At 37.0% G+C, this 15,051-nt stretch overlaps 1 non-coding gene across 1 annotated transcript; it reads right to left on the bottom strand.

The window, feature by feature from the left end:
* Positions 1-246: 246 nt before the first annotated feature.
* Positions 247-353, bottom strand: LOC145522175 (U6 spliceosomal RNA). The gene has a single exon (XR_014065972.1). It is a non-coding gene; the product is annotated as a U6 spliceosomal RNA (small nuclear RNA).
* Positions 354-15,051: the final 14,698 nt, after the last annotated feature.

Genomic DNA, 15,051 nt, shown 5'->3' with positions numbered 1-15,051 from the left:
TGCTGTTGAGCATCTTTCCATGTGTTTGTTAGCCATCTGTATGTCTTCTTTGGAGAAATGTCTGTTTAGTTCTTTGGCCCATTTTTTGATTGGGTTGTTTATTTTTCTGGAATTGAGCTGCAGGAGTTGCTTGTATATTTTTGAGATTAATTGTTTATCTGTTGCTTCGTTTGCATTATTTTCTCCCATTCTGAAGGCTGTCTTTTCACCTTGCTTATAGTTTCCTTTGTTGTGCAAAAGCTTTTAAAAAATATGGAACACTTCACAAATTTGCGTGTCATCCTTGCGCAGGGGCCATGATAATCTTCTCTGTATCATTCCAATTTTAGTATATGTGCTGCCGAAGCAAGCACTTTTTTTCTGTTTAAATAAAGCTGCTATGGTGGCCAGTCCAGCCTTACTCTTACTGTTTCAATGATATTTATTTTGTCATTGTACTGCTGTTCATCCTGCTGACTATGCCAATTGTATTGCTGATCCTGTTCGTGTTACCAGTTGTCTTACTGTTCACACTGTTTTCACTGTTTGTTGAACCGAGAGTAGGCAAGCCGTGAGCTAAGAGGCTGGAAGAAGACTTGAGGAACTGTAGGAACTGCAGACATGTTTATTCTCTCCTGTCTGGCACGGCAGCCATAACATAGCCTTTCTCCTGGCTGATGCAGCAGCAGTAGCAGCAGCCATAACATAATCACAGAGCAGCCATAACAGAGCCATAACATAACCTCATATAACATAACCCTGATGCTGCTCCATTGTAGCTCCAATGCAGCAGCAGCCAGGGCTTTCATGGTGAAGCTTATACAGGTGTACCATACACCAGCCATGACCAAGCACATACCTCATGACATGCATGCACAGTGCTATAAGTGATCTCAGCTGTTACATAATCATTATTTACAAAATGCAGGGCAAGAATGAGAGGTCATGGGGCAAGAGAGTCTGACCACGCCATCTTGGCTAATTTGCTCTTTCCCTATAGTCACTTATTTAATTTTAAACTATCTGTGTCTTAATATCTAAAATACATCTCATATAGATTGCATAGACTTGTGTCTTGCTTTAAAAAAATCTATTCTATCTTTAGTATCTAATTGAAATTATTAATCTGCTTACCTTTAATATAATTCTAGATGTCTTTGGATTTAGGTTATTAAAAAATTTAAAAAGTTTGTTTTCTGTTTTTCCTCTGATTTTCATTCCTGTTTTTCTCTTGCTGTCTTATTTTGAACTATAGAAATGATTTTAGATTCTCTCTCTCTATATATATATATCAGTTCAGTTCAGTCGCTCAGTTGTGTCCGACTCTTTGCGACCCCATGAATTGCAGCACGCCAGGCCTCTCTGTCCATCACCAACTCCCGGAGTCTATCCAAACCCATGTCCATCGAGTTGGTGATGCCATGCAACCATCTCATCCTCTGTCGTCCCCTTCTCCTCCCGCCCCCAATCCTACCAAGCATTAGGGTCTTTTCCAATGAGTCAACCCTTTGCATGAGGTGGCCAAAGTATTAGAGTTTCAGCTTCAACATCAGTCCTTCCAATGAACACCCAGGATTGATCTCCTTTAGGATGGATTGATTGGATCTCCTTGCAGTCCAAGGGACTCTCAAGAGTCTTCTCCAACACCACAGTTCAAAAGCATCAATTCTTCAGCGCTCAGCTTTCTTCACCGTCCAACTCTCACATCCATACATGACTACTAGAAAAACCATAGCCTTGACTAGACGTACTTTTGTTGGCAAAGTAATGTCTCTGCTTTTAAATATGCTATCTAGGTTGGCCATAACCTTCCTTCCAAGGAGTAAGCGTCTTTTAATTTCATGGCTGCAGTCACCATCAGCAGTGATTCTGGAGCCCAAAAAAATAAAGTCTGACACTGTTTCCCCATCTATTTGCCATGAAGTGATGGGACCAGATGCCATGATCTTAGTTTTCTGAACGTTGAGCTTTAAGCCAACTTTTTCACTCTCCTTTTTCACCTTCATCAAGAGGCTCTTTAGTTCTTCTTCAGTTTCTGCCATAAGGATGGTGTCATCCGCATATCTGAGGTTATTGATATTTCTCCCAGCAATCTTGATTCCAGCTTGTGTTTCTTCCAGCCCAGCGTTTCTCATGATATATATATATATATACACATATACATATGTATATATACATGTATACATATATATAAATATACACACACCTGTATATTTAATGGTTACTGTAGGGATTATTGGGCTTCTCTGGTGGCTCAGTAGTAAAAGAATCCACCTACCAATTCAAGAGACGTGGGTTCAGTCCCTAGGTCAGGAAGATCCTGGAGAAGGAAATGGCAACCCACTCCAGTATTCTTGCTTGGGAAATCCCATAGACAGAGGAGCCTGGCGAGCTCCTCTGGGGTTGCAAAAGAGTCAAGCATGAATTAGTGACTAAACAACAACAACAAAAATAGAGATTATAATATGCATCATTATTTTTTCACAATTTTATTAGGGTTAATATTGTATTACTTTAAGTAAAATGTAGAAATTTTGCAACTGTGTAAGCCCATTTACTACTTCCCAATATATGTGTGTGTGTGTGTGTGTATGTGTGTACACGTATACATCCAACATACATATATATGGTTGGATGCAGGCCCTAATTCTGTGAGTAGATCACCCACATCTTGTTAATAATAGGTCTGGTTTGAAGTCTTTTCTAGGTTATAGACTTTCACTAGCCATTTTGACCTCAAGATGTTCTTGAGCACCTCTCTGATTTGGTTAAGGAGAGACCATGCATATATATATGTATATATACAGGACAAAAGAATACATTCATTATATATATATATACACACACACACACTCATATGCTTTGCTGTGCTAAGTCACTTCAGTTGTGTCCGACTCTGTGCCACCTTATGGACTGCAGCCTTTCAGGCTCTTCTGTCTGTAGGATTCTCTAGCAAGAATACTGCAGTGGGTTGCCATGCTCTCCTCCAGGGGATCATCTTGACCCAGGGATCAAACTCGCAGTTCCTGCACCTCCTGCATTGCAGGTGGATTCTTTACCCCAGAGCCACCAGGGAATGTGTGTAATTCTTTTGCCTTATACTATTCAATTTGTAAAGCAGGAAAAATCTGATGCAAATCATTTTTGAAAACTCTTAATTTTGTTTAAAGACAGTGGAGACAAAGAAGAAATTATGGATGGAATGACACAAATGAAATAAAAATTAAGACTATGAAGTAGCATAATATTTTAATAACCTATAATAATAAAAACATAAGAAAATATTTTCTCAAAAATCATGGGAAAATTATATATGAAATCAGAGACAAAACATTTTTATATTCATAATCTTAAATCTAATATGCTTAAAAATGGAAAGGGTACATGACACAAACTTTTTTGAGTAACTGATTTATTGAAAGAATAATCAGATATCAAAAGAATGTTTTCAGAATCTGCATCAAGATTCTTTTTTTCCTAGCATGTAGGACTGAGACTGGGAAGAGAATCAAGCTAGTCATGCAGCTTTTTGGCCAATGCTTTTGTCACTTTGTAGTCAGGCAGGAGCACAGGAAGGTCTTTGCCCTCTGGGGACCCCAAGACTGATGATGGCTATACTATAACCAGCTCAGTTAGTAAAACTAAAATTAACTGGGTAGTAGTACTTTAATTATGTTGGGAGGGAACCTGCAGTGGATTCAGCCACTTTATTCAACTCTTTTTGTGAAGTTAGAAGTTGACTGGCCTTGTGTAGAGAATCAATAAGGCATTTATAAACCTTCATGAGAGAAAAGATTTTTGAAAGAGGAATATGTTGCTTACATGGAGAGATGACCCTGTGTGAAGGTGGGAAGGGCTGGAGTAAGCGGATTAAGCAGCAGTGACTACAGGGAACACACACTAGTATTTTTGATTTATGTTAGCGTTCATGTAGTGAGCACTATCTGGAGAATAGCAATGCTTTTAAAACCCTATTGATAGAGCCTTGCACACACATGGCAGCATTGGGAAGTTGCTGGAGTGTATTGTGCTGCAGGATTCTGTTTGGGGATAGCTGGTGATCCTTTTATTTCTTAAGGGAAGCCTGGTCTAGTTTCTATAGTTTGGATGGATAATGTTTTGGTTTAAACTATCTGCTCACACAGAGTGATCAGTGAATTTTTCTGTTTAAAATTCTTGCCCAGTCAAATTCACTGTTGTCTTAAAGTTCTAGAGTTTGAATGTTTACCTCTCTTCTTCCTCACTTTTCTCACTTCCATATGATTATTTATGGTGATTATAGTTGTCAAGGACATATTAAGTTATCAAATATATGATAACTCATTTATTTTAACTTTGGTCAAAATTTAGTTAACATTTTAACTAATCTGCATTTGACAATCACTTTCATACCCTGAAATTTTGGGTTTCTTAATTCCAATGAAATACATTTATTGTTGGATTCAGAAAAATGATACAGTGGAAAGGAGTATAGGTATGCAGCTATTCTATGAATGCATGCCTCTCTATTGAATGTTCATCATTATAGGAATTGAGTATATTTTCTCAAAGTACAAACATGTTGATATGAGACACTGCACAAGTGGATGGGCCTTTAGGCTACATCTGCCCCTCATAGCTTTCTTGTTGTATCTTATATGATTTTCACTGCTAAAGCTGCTTTTAATTTGTAAATGTGAAATGGGCTGAATCAAAGTGTTAGAAGATTCAAGGAATCTAATCCAGTTTGATGGAGAGCAAAACACAATTTAAAATCTAAATAATTCCCAAACTTAAGAAGCTGCTTTCTGATCTACTTTTTTTTTTCCCAATCATCACAAAGTGAGACTCCTACTGTAATTCTCTGTTCCCAAGACAGGCATCTCTTCTATGCATCTCTTTGGAAGTCTTAAAAAAATCACCCTTGCACTGGTTCATTTGATTTAGTGGTCTGGAAATTTGAAAATGAGGTTGTCTGTTAAAGGTGACCTCCTGCAGTGTCTTTGGTGGCATGGGGTGTTCTGGAGCAGGGAGCAACAATGGCAGGAAACCCCCTCAAAGAGCACTGGTGCTGACATGATTGGGTAGAGCAGCAAAGGCTGATTTCTTTAGACTGAAGCTTTCCTGCCCCAGGCATCTCCCTCTGACTGTCACCTCATTAATGCACAGCAATTGCTAGACAGTCTCCAAGTCATCACCTTCTGAAAAACAACAGATGGGTTAACTGGCTTGAGGTCACTCAATGAGTCAGGAGCAGATCTGGGGTTAAGTCCCCAGTCTCTTCCTACCCAGCCTGGTACACTACCAAATATATAGGTTGTGGCTCCATCAGCATTTCTAATGCTTGGGGAGCAAGCTCATTAAAACAGCTCTAAACTGATTAAATAAGGTTTATAACCAGTTTCTTTTGCTTTCTTCTTTCCTTTCTTCCCTCCCTTCCTCCCTTTCTTTTGCAAAATATTCTGAATTTATCATGTACCCCTTACTGTTCAAATGTGCAAGGATGAGTCCTAATTATACTATGTACCTCTCTGTGTAGCCTCCTTATAGCAAATGATAATCTTCCCACATCTCATTACATTTTAGCATTCAAAATTTTAAATCTACAATTAAAATGTTGCAAGGTTTACCCTGAGTTTTAGATGAGGAGAAGGTTTTTTTCTTAAATGACTGTTCTGATTCCATATGTGAGTTGCCACATTTAAGTAGCAGCTACTCTTTGATTATACATGGGGGAGAAGGGAAATCACATTTATTTGATATCTGCACACAACAGAAGAAGATAGTGTACGTGATAAGTGCAAACTATAGAATTTACAACCAAAGTTTTACCCAAAGGCACTTGAAAGAGCAAAATTAGCCACAGAGTTTAATACTTTCTTCTGACCAGTTACCAAAATGAATTAAGAACATGGGAGAGAGAAAAAAGTTTTAAAAAAATAGAATTAATTTTGTAAACAATTTGGAAAGATAGATAACAGACTGGATTGTGAATGACAGTCTTTAAAAACAGTGGTTTTAGTATTTTTTAAAAAAGTTGTTTCTGGACCTGGATTCTTAATAAACTTTGGTGGTTGTTCAGTAACTCAGTCATGTCTGACTCTTTGTGACCCCATGGACTGCAGCATGCCAGGCTTTAGCAATGCTGTAAGCTTTCTCCCCAGAAACATGCATATGCACTCATTATATACAATTTTAGGTAATTCTTGAACTCCCTTAAAGCCTATTCAAGGCCACAGGTTAAGAATTCTTATACCTAAGAAGAGCAGTTAAGAAAAAAAAGCTAGAATAGAAATTTAAAAATGAACTATCTCTAAGTAATATTGAACTTAAACTAAGGACTTTTAGCTAGATAATGGACATCTGACTCATTTTCTCATATATAACCTTATCATTAAAGCTACAAGCTCTTACTTTGAGATTCCCCAATCCTCTTATGCTGTTGCTCTATAAAACAGTGCTTTTAATTAGCATCATCACAGAATTAACCAGTGAAAGGAATTATAAGAAGTCATTTTGAATTTATAATATAACCCTTGGCCATTAGGTTAGGACAGATTTAAATCATTCTAAAAAATGAAATTACTATTAACAATTTCCAAAAATTGTTATACCTATACTCAATAATGTCAATTTTCCTGTAAGATAAAGAATTTTTTTCTTTTTATTTGACCTAAATACTTCATATTTCAGATTAAATAGTTATTTTCTTATCATCACTGGGAATTGAACACAGCTGGTCAACAACTTCTGTGTAATACTACTTGGAGAGGTACCTTATTTTTTTAATCAAATAAAATATGTAGATAATAGGTTGTTTTGATTGTATATTTAGTCTTGATCAGTTCCTGAAAGATTTTGCTGTGATTTAAGCTTGTTGAATTTCAGCTTACGAACCAGAGTTTCTTTGGAACAAGCAAAACATGTTAAAATAGCAATTACTCTCGTAATTGCAAATAGCTGAAAGTTCCTGGATTTTTGATGCTCTTATTCTAGGTTTGATTTTCAATATGTTTTTGATTGCTTCCCTCAAATTCTTTGCATTTTCTTGTAGTTTTGTTTTTTTAAACCGTGTTTATAGTTTTAAGCTCATCAGGAAAAGAAATGGAAAAGTCAGTTGGCAGATGAAATAGGAAGGAAGCAAAAGAAAAATTTTCCAGTTTCTTAAGATGCCATATCCTTTTGAAAGGATGAGTATTTTCCTGATCAATTTATGTTTATTTTCTATTAATATGTTAATTAAACTTGCTTGTGGATTATTCCAAACCGAGTCTGAGTGATGGTTAAAGGAGCTAAGCTTTCATCAATGAAAGGAATCAGTTTGGTTTTTGTATGCACTCTACCTCTTTCCTTTCTAAAAAAGTCTGGAAGAAGTTTTTTGTTTGTCCATGATATTCTTGTTACTAAGACATTGATCCTATCAAGTGTTCAAGTACAGAATATTCCCAAGTGGGAACTGTCCTCAGTGTGTCCAAAGGTTATTCAGGGTTCATGCGTGCTCGGGCGCTCAGTCCTGTCTGACTCTGCGACCCCATGGACTATAGCTAGCCAGGCTCTTCTGTCCATGGGATTCTTCAGGCAGGAATACTGGAGTGGGTACCATTTCCTCCTCCACGGTGGCATATACTCTATTCAAAGGCTTTTTCTCCATCCTTTTCTGTTTCCTAATCATGACCTTATATATTGAATTCATGTCTTTAAGCACAACTCCTTTTCCTTGAGACAGTGTGTTTTTAATTCAAGGATCTTTTAAAATTGCTTTAGCAAGACATTAATTAAAAATGGGAATTCTCTGAGTCATTTCTGTGCATTTGTCTTCTCATAATTTAACACTTCTTTTTATGTTACTTTTTTTCGTTTTTGTTTTTTTATTTTAACATTGCATACTCAGTTATGACACAAGACCACAGTCTCACAAACACACATGATACACATAATACAACAATATTAGAAATCAATAGTGTATGTCTTACTGTATATTCTACCGAAAATATACAATAGGGCACCTTACATAAATCATTTATTCCCAGTCATGATTGATGACCTCATAACTCACAAGTGACGGGGCAAAGCCGGTCCCCAAACGAGTTATGAAATGTCATCAATAACAAGTGGAAACAAATGATTTATCCAATGTCACAGCTCATTGTGTGTTCAGTTTATGCAACAGCAGTTAATGATAAAAACACCCAAAATGGGTGCAGCTTGTATTTTATCTGCGATGTATGCACATACTCTTCCTATACTATTTTTCACTAGGTTAGTGCTTATTGGCCATGAAGAAAAGGATCAAGGTTGAAATAAGAATGCGGGTTGATAGAGAAGATATGATCTTTATATATATAAATCCTTTTGGAATCTCTTTCCTCTTGACTAGTTTCCCCCCTTATTTTTAAAAATATAGATCCTTTTCTAGAAAGGAAAACATTGAAAAGAATCTGCAGCTATGAGCTCAGCTTGTTTCTTTTTCAGTTGACATTCTAGGAGAGAGAAAAGTTAGATGATTTTTTAAATTTAAAAGATGTTGTATGATTTTAATACTAATTTTCTCCCATGTGGTTTTTCCTGACTATACAGTTTAGAAGTTTCATATTCCCATATTTGAATGCAGTAGAAATCTATTTAGGAGAAGGAAATGGCAACCCACTCCAGTTTCTTGCCTGGAGAATTCCAGGGATGGAGGAGGCTGGTGGGCTGCTATCTATGGGGTCTCAGAGAGTCGGACATGACTGAAGCGACTTAGCTGCAGCAGCTGCAGCAGCAGCAAAAATCTATTTAACTGTTTTTATTTTGTAAGCTTATCCCATATATCCTGTGTATATTTGGAAAGCTTGTGTGTTTCTTAGGGCTTCCCTGGTGGCTCAGATTGTAAAGAATCTGCCTGCAATGCAGGAGACTCAGGTTCAATCCCTGGGTCAGGAAGATCCCTTGGAGAAGAGAATGGCTACCCACTCCAGTATTCTTGCCTGAAGAATTCTATGGATGGAGGAGCCTGGTGGGCTATTGTCCATGGGGTCTCAAAGAGTCAGACACAACTGAATGTGTTTCATGTAGAAATCTATTACAATGTTAAAGAGCAGTTATATTATCATTGCAAATTAAGAGATTTGTTTCACTGAGGTTAGGGATATCAGTGTTTGCCAGAAGCCTGTATTTGAGGCTAATTTTGTGTGGTTCACATTCCAAACTCAAAAATAATATTAGCTTTTGTGAAAAAAATGACATTTAAAGAGAAAGTCAGGTTCATTCTTTTGAACTGAATTAAAAGTTTGTCTCTTATGGCACTGTCCTTTAATATGTATAATTCTGACTCACTAAGAACCCCCAAATCTTGTTAGAACATTATCAAGTGAATTGAAGAGACCATAATATGGGTAGCATGCTGTGCTGGTTATTGTGCAAAGTTAAGCAAATCTAGCTTCTACTTGAAATGAATAATTAGAAAAAGGTAAAGGAGCACTTAGGCATAAAGATTTCTTGGTGAGTTAGCAGTTATGGAAAATGCATACATTTGTAGGCATTTTAGTAAAGCAAATGTGTGTCAAACACTATACCCTACTTTTGATTCTTTTGGAATATATCTCTAAAGTATATTATAAACTGCCTACTTCTTCAAATATCTACTGTCATCATTTAGTCTAAGCAAATACCTTTTCTCTCCTGAACTGTCTACCATGGACACTTCCAAACTGATTCTGTATTTCTTCTTGTCTCCCATCATAATATTTTGCATATATGTAGTAGCCCTGAGTGAGCTTCTAAAAATTCAGCACTCCCTGCTATAGCTCTTCAATGTGTGTGAAATACATTTAGAATAAATCCAAAAGCATCTATTTGGATTTCTATTTCATGTATAACCCAGTCCCTGTGTTACTCTCCCACCTCATCGTGTTCCACCTTCCCTTTCACTTTAGTCATATATCCTTTTTCAGACCAAAGGGTCTGGCTGAGCTTCGGCTTTGGGATCTTTTCCTGTCCTATTCTGCTTGGAATTTGCCCCTCTCCTAGCTATCGCTTGTTCATTACTCAGGTCTTTCCTAAAATGTCTTTCCCAAAGAAGTCTTCCCTGAATCTTCATCTATGCCCCCAGTATAATCTGTCATTCTACTTTTTCCTTCACAATGTCTATCACAATTTTAATTAAACATTTATCTCTGTGATTATTTGTTCAATTTACCCCCCGCCCCCATGTAGGCTTTCAGCTCTATAAAGGAGATATAAAAGAAGGCATGTATGTTTTATTCATTGCTTATCTGCAGTGTTTAGTACAGGGCCTGGCATCTAATAAACCCTTAAAGAAAAATTTTTTGAAAGAAGCTAAGTTGAAAATAACCTAATAGAAAAAGTTACTAGCTTCATTTGAGTAATTTCTTATTAATTGATCACCTACCACATGAAGTCTATAAAACCTAGTACTGTAGAGATTTACTAAAGGATTTTTACCTTTGGAAAATGGATACTACATATTAGCACCCAAAACCAATTCAAGTATTTATTGAATGTATATATGAGTAGAGGAGAAGCAGAGCTAATCCTAGAAGCTTATTTGACATTGATGAATTTGAGCCTTAATTTAAAAATTGGAGGAAAAGAGTTGTAAGAGGGAATAGACTGAACATAGTTGTTTCCTGTGTTATACCATGCATAGTATTATGAACACAAATTATGGGTAAGTTTATACTTGGCAATGGACTGAATGTATCTTTCTAAAATTCATATGTTGGAGCCTTGTGCTCTAATGTAGTGGTATTTGGAGATGGGGCCTTTGGGAAATGATTAGGTTTAGATGAAGTCATCAGATTAGGGTCCTCATGATGGGATTTGCTATTAAGAGACTCCAGAAAGCTTGCTCTCTCACTCTCCCCCCCACCCCACCCCGCCCCCCACACCCAAGGAGGGCCTTGTGAACATGCACCAAGAAACTAGATGTCTGCAAGCCAAGAAGAGAACTCTCATTAGAATTCAACCATGCTGGCACCCTAGTCTCACAGTTCCAGCCTTTAGAACTGTGATAAAATATATTTCTGTTGTTTAAGAATGGTCTAAATATTTTGATATGAGTCCAAACTGGCTAAGACACATTTCTTACCTGAGGGTCTGCTTTTCCTGATTTGAACATTTCTTGATTTGAAAAATCTAAAACTAAAATACAGCTGAGAGGTTATAAAAATGAGGGTGGTTACTTATCAGCAGTGTACCTTGGTCGAACTGTGCAATGATGGCATAAGCATAGGATGATAGAATAGAAACCCCCTAGAGATTTTATTTGCTGTATATTGAAACTGGTTGATACTAATAATTATGATGCAATCTTAGACTCTATCAATAGTTGATAGACTCTATCAATTCTATCAATGATATTTGAAGTCAGAGAAATAATAAATCTTTTTTTGGTTTGCTTTTTGGACTGGTTATCCTTCAACTAGAGTTATGACTTTGTTCAGGGGACCATATTAATAATCCAGAGCATTGATTTGTATCAGAATTTATTGGGAGAAAATTAAGAATTTAAATTGCCAAGTCTACCCCAGAATTACTGGATCATAATCTGTGTGGGTGGGGCCTAGAATTTGTTTTTAAGAAAACAAACTGTGAGGCTCAGGGAAACATTGAGCCATAGCATATTCAAGAACACCTAGGGTGGTAAGAGGCATAAAATTTTATCTTAGCAGGAAGATTTGAAGGATTTGGAGATGTTTAGTCTGGAAAGGATAAACCACTAAGTTTGTCCAATATTTGAAATTTTGTCTGATAGAAGAATAATATGACTTCATCTCTGTCACTCAGAGGGCAAAATTTGGATCAATATATAGAAAATTCAGGTAGTATGGTTTAGCCTCAACATGAAGCTTTACTAATTTATAGTGTTGTTCAAAGAACAAGTTGCACTGATAATTACTGAGATATCTCTAACTGGAGATATTTAAGTTAAAGCTGGGTAACGTCTAAGGGAAAGATATGAAAAACTTCCCAATACATTCTTCCCTCCCAAAGGGGGAGATAGTAGAGTAGATATCAGAGTTTGCAGTCATTTGAATGACAGAATATATTTTTAAAAAATATCTCCTCTGTACTTTGTATCTACCTTATATGACATAATTAAACACATGCATGTTCTACTTCTCTTGGTTCTAGAAATTTCTACAGTTAATTATTCCTTTGTTTCAAGGGTTTGAAGGTCACTGATCAAATGAAGGTATCTTGTGGGAAGGTAACAGCATAAGCAAATTTCAATTTCCAGCTTCAGTGGAAAGTGCTGAGGGAATATTATACAGAAAAATTTGTGAAACTAATGAATGGAAATGGATGAATTAAGAACATGAGCTCTGTCCAACCAGTGAAGGTCTGCCAAAATGGGGTTCCAACCTTCTAGAGGATGGAGAGTTGGATTAGGGCACTGGATACCTCAGAGAGAGCAGTATCATATGTGAAAGGGGATTTGATAAAGCACTCATAGCTAAATCTCTAGGCCTCATTTTCTTGCTTAGAGCAGTTTATGATCCTTGCTTTATTCATACTCAGTTATTAGGTAACACTTTTTCTTTTGCATGTCTCAAACTCTAATCAAACTCTAACCTCTGATTAAAGTTTTTTTCTAATTCTATTACATTTCACAATGCATGGCTGGTGATGGAATTAGGTGATACCCTTTTAAACTAGATTGGGAATTACTGGTGTCCTCACCTGCAACAGGATATTTGTGGAATAGCATCCAAATACAAGTTTCCCAGATATCACTCATTGAACCTGTCATATATTACAGGAGTTTGAGATTGGGTAGCAATCTCAATATCACAAATTGCAGAGATTTGTGATAACTGTCTCTTTCTTGTAGTTGGGTAACTTTTCATAATGACAGCATGGCAGAGAAAATGGCACATTTCTTTCCAGGTGCAGAGAGACACCTGTATCCAAAGCACATGTACAAAATTGCATACATGTGTACAAAGTTGCAAAATCAGAGCAAAGAGCTTCTATTCTTTGCTTTCATCTCTCTACTGCCCATTCAGACTGCCCCTGTGTAATCTTTGTCCTTTAAAATGATGGTTGTTTTTTAGTTGTTAAGTCACGTCCAACTCTTTGCGACCCCATGGACTGCAGCACACCAGACTTCCCTGTCCTTCACTATCTCCTGGAGTTTGTTCAAACTCATTTAAAGTCATACTTTAGGTTTAATTTAGGTTCTTATTTCACTCAAATAAGGATGTTTGGAGGATGAGAGGAAAAATAAAGGGAAAATATGATTATATCCCCTGTGTCATCTTGGGTGTAGCTCTGAGGACTTTCTCTTGTACAATAAAATGATTTAGTGATTTGTTTATTTATGACTGATTTCTTGTCTTATTTTAACATTTTGTTGTTCAGTCGCTCAGTTGTGTCTGCTTCTTCACGACCCCATGGACTGCAGCACACCAGGCTTCCCTGTCCTTCACCGTCTCTCAGAGCTTGCTCAAATCATGTTCATTGAGTCAGTGAAGTCATCCAATCATCTCGTCCTTTGTTGTCCCCTTCTCCTCCTGCCTTCAGTCTTTCCCAGCATAAGAGTCTTTTCTAATGAGTTAGCTCTTCGCATTAGGTGGCCAAAGTACTGAAGCTTCAGCTTCAGCTACAGTCCTTCCAATAAATATCTAGGATTGATTTCCTTTAGGATTGACTGGTTTGACTTCCTTGCAGTCCAAGGGACTCTCAAGAGTCTTCTCCAACACCGTAGTTCAAAAGCATCAATCCTTTGGTGCTTAGCCTTCTTTATGGTTCAAATATCACATCCATATATGACTACTGTAAAAACCATAGCTTTGACTAGATGGATCTTTGTTGGCAAAGTAATGTCTCTGCTTTTTAATATGCTGTCTAGGTTGGTCATAGCTTTTCTTCCAAGGAGCGAACATCTTTTAATTTCACAGCCTAGTCACCGTCTGCAGTGATTTTGGAGCCCAAGAAAATAAAGTCTCTCACTCTTTCCATTGTTTCCCCATCTATTTGCCATGAAGTGATGGGACTGGATGCCATGATCTTAGTTTTTTGAATGTTGAGTTTTAAGCTAGCTTTTTCACTCTTCTCTTTCATTTTTATCAAAAGGCTCTTTAGTTCCTCTTTGTTTTCTGCCATAAGGGTGGTGTCATGTGCCTATCTGAGATTACTGATATTTCTCCCTGCAATCTTGATTCCAGCTTGTGCTTCATCCAGCCTGGCATTTTGCATGATATACTATGCATATAAGTTAAATAATAAATACAATTATATATACATATACTATATATATACACACACACACACACAATATACAATAATATATAGACAATATACCACCTTGACATACTCTTTTCCCAATTTTAAACCAGTCCGTTGTTCAATGTTTGGTTCTAATTTTTGCTTCTTGACCTGCATACAGGTTTCTCAGGAAGCAGGGAAGGTGATCTGGTATTCCCATCTCTTGAAGAATTTTCCACAGTTTTTTGTGATCCACACAGTCAAAGGGTTTAGCATAGTCAACGAAGCAGAAGTAGAAGAAGATGGCTTTAATTTATAATTAAGGTAAATTACAAAAATAATACAACAAAAACTAAAAATTGGGACAAGATGAAATATAAGTCAAATATAATAGTGGTTCAAAATCCTGGTCAAAACCAGAATCATCTTTTGTTTTCTTTTCATTACATATGGCTAAGCTCTACCCCAGATCATTTACTAGACTCTTTGGAATATGAACCAGGGTCATGTGTAACTTTAAAAGGTAAATTTGATGCATAGCCAGAATTAAGAACAGATTTCTTAAGTCAGATATTCAGCTAGGTAGTTCTAACTCAGGGTCTCTCATGCAGCCAGGAAATCAGCAGAGTCTAGTTCTATGATGGCTCGCTCACATGGCTATTGGCAGGAGGCCTTAGCTCCTTGTCACATGAGCCTCACCATAGACTGTCTGGGTTTTCTTATAACATGGTAGCTGGCTCCCTCTGAGCAAGTGATATAAGAGAAGAAGAAAGCAGGAGCCACCATGTCTTTGGTTACCTAGTTTTGCAAGTGACAGTCTACTGGTAAAACAGAGTAACCTTGATGCAATGTGAGAGGATGCTATACAAGGCTGTGAATATA

Source organism: Giraffa tippelskirchi, chromosome 9 (assembly GCF_054371585.1).
Source record: "Giraffa tippelskirchi isolate mGirTip1 chromosome 9, T2T-mGirTip1v1.2.pri, whole genome shotgun sequence".
NCBI lineage: Eukaryota > Metazoa > Chordata > Mammalia > Artiodactyla > Giraffidae > Giraffa > Giraffa tippelskirchi.
Note: the sequence above shows the minus strand (reverse complement) of the source record. Positions and strands in the feature narration are given on the sequence as shown.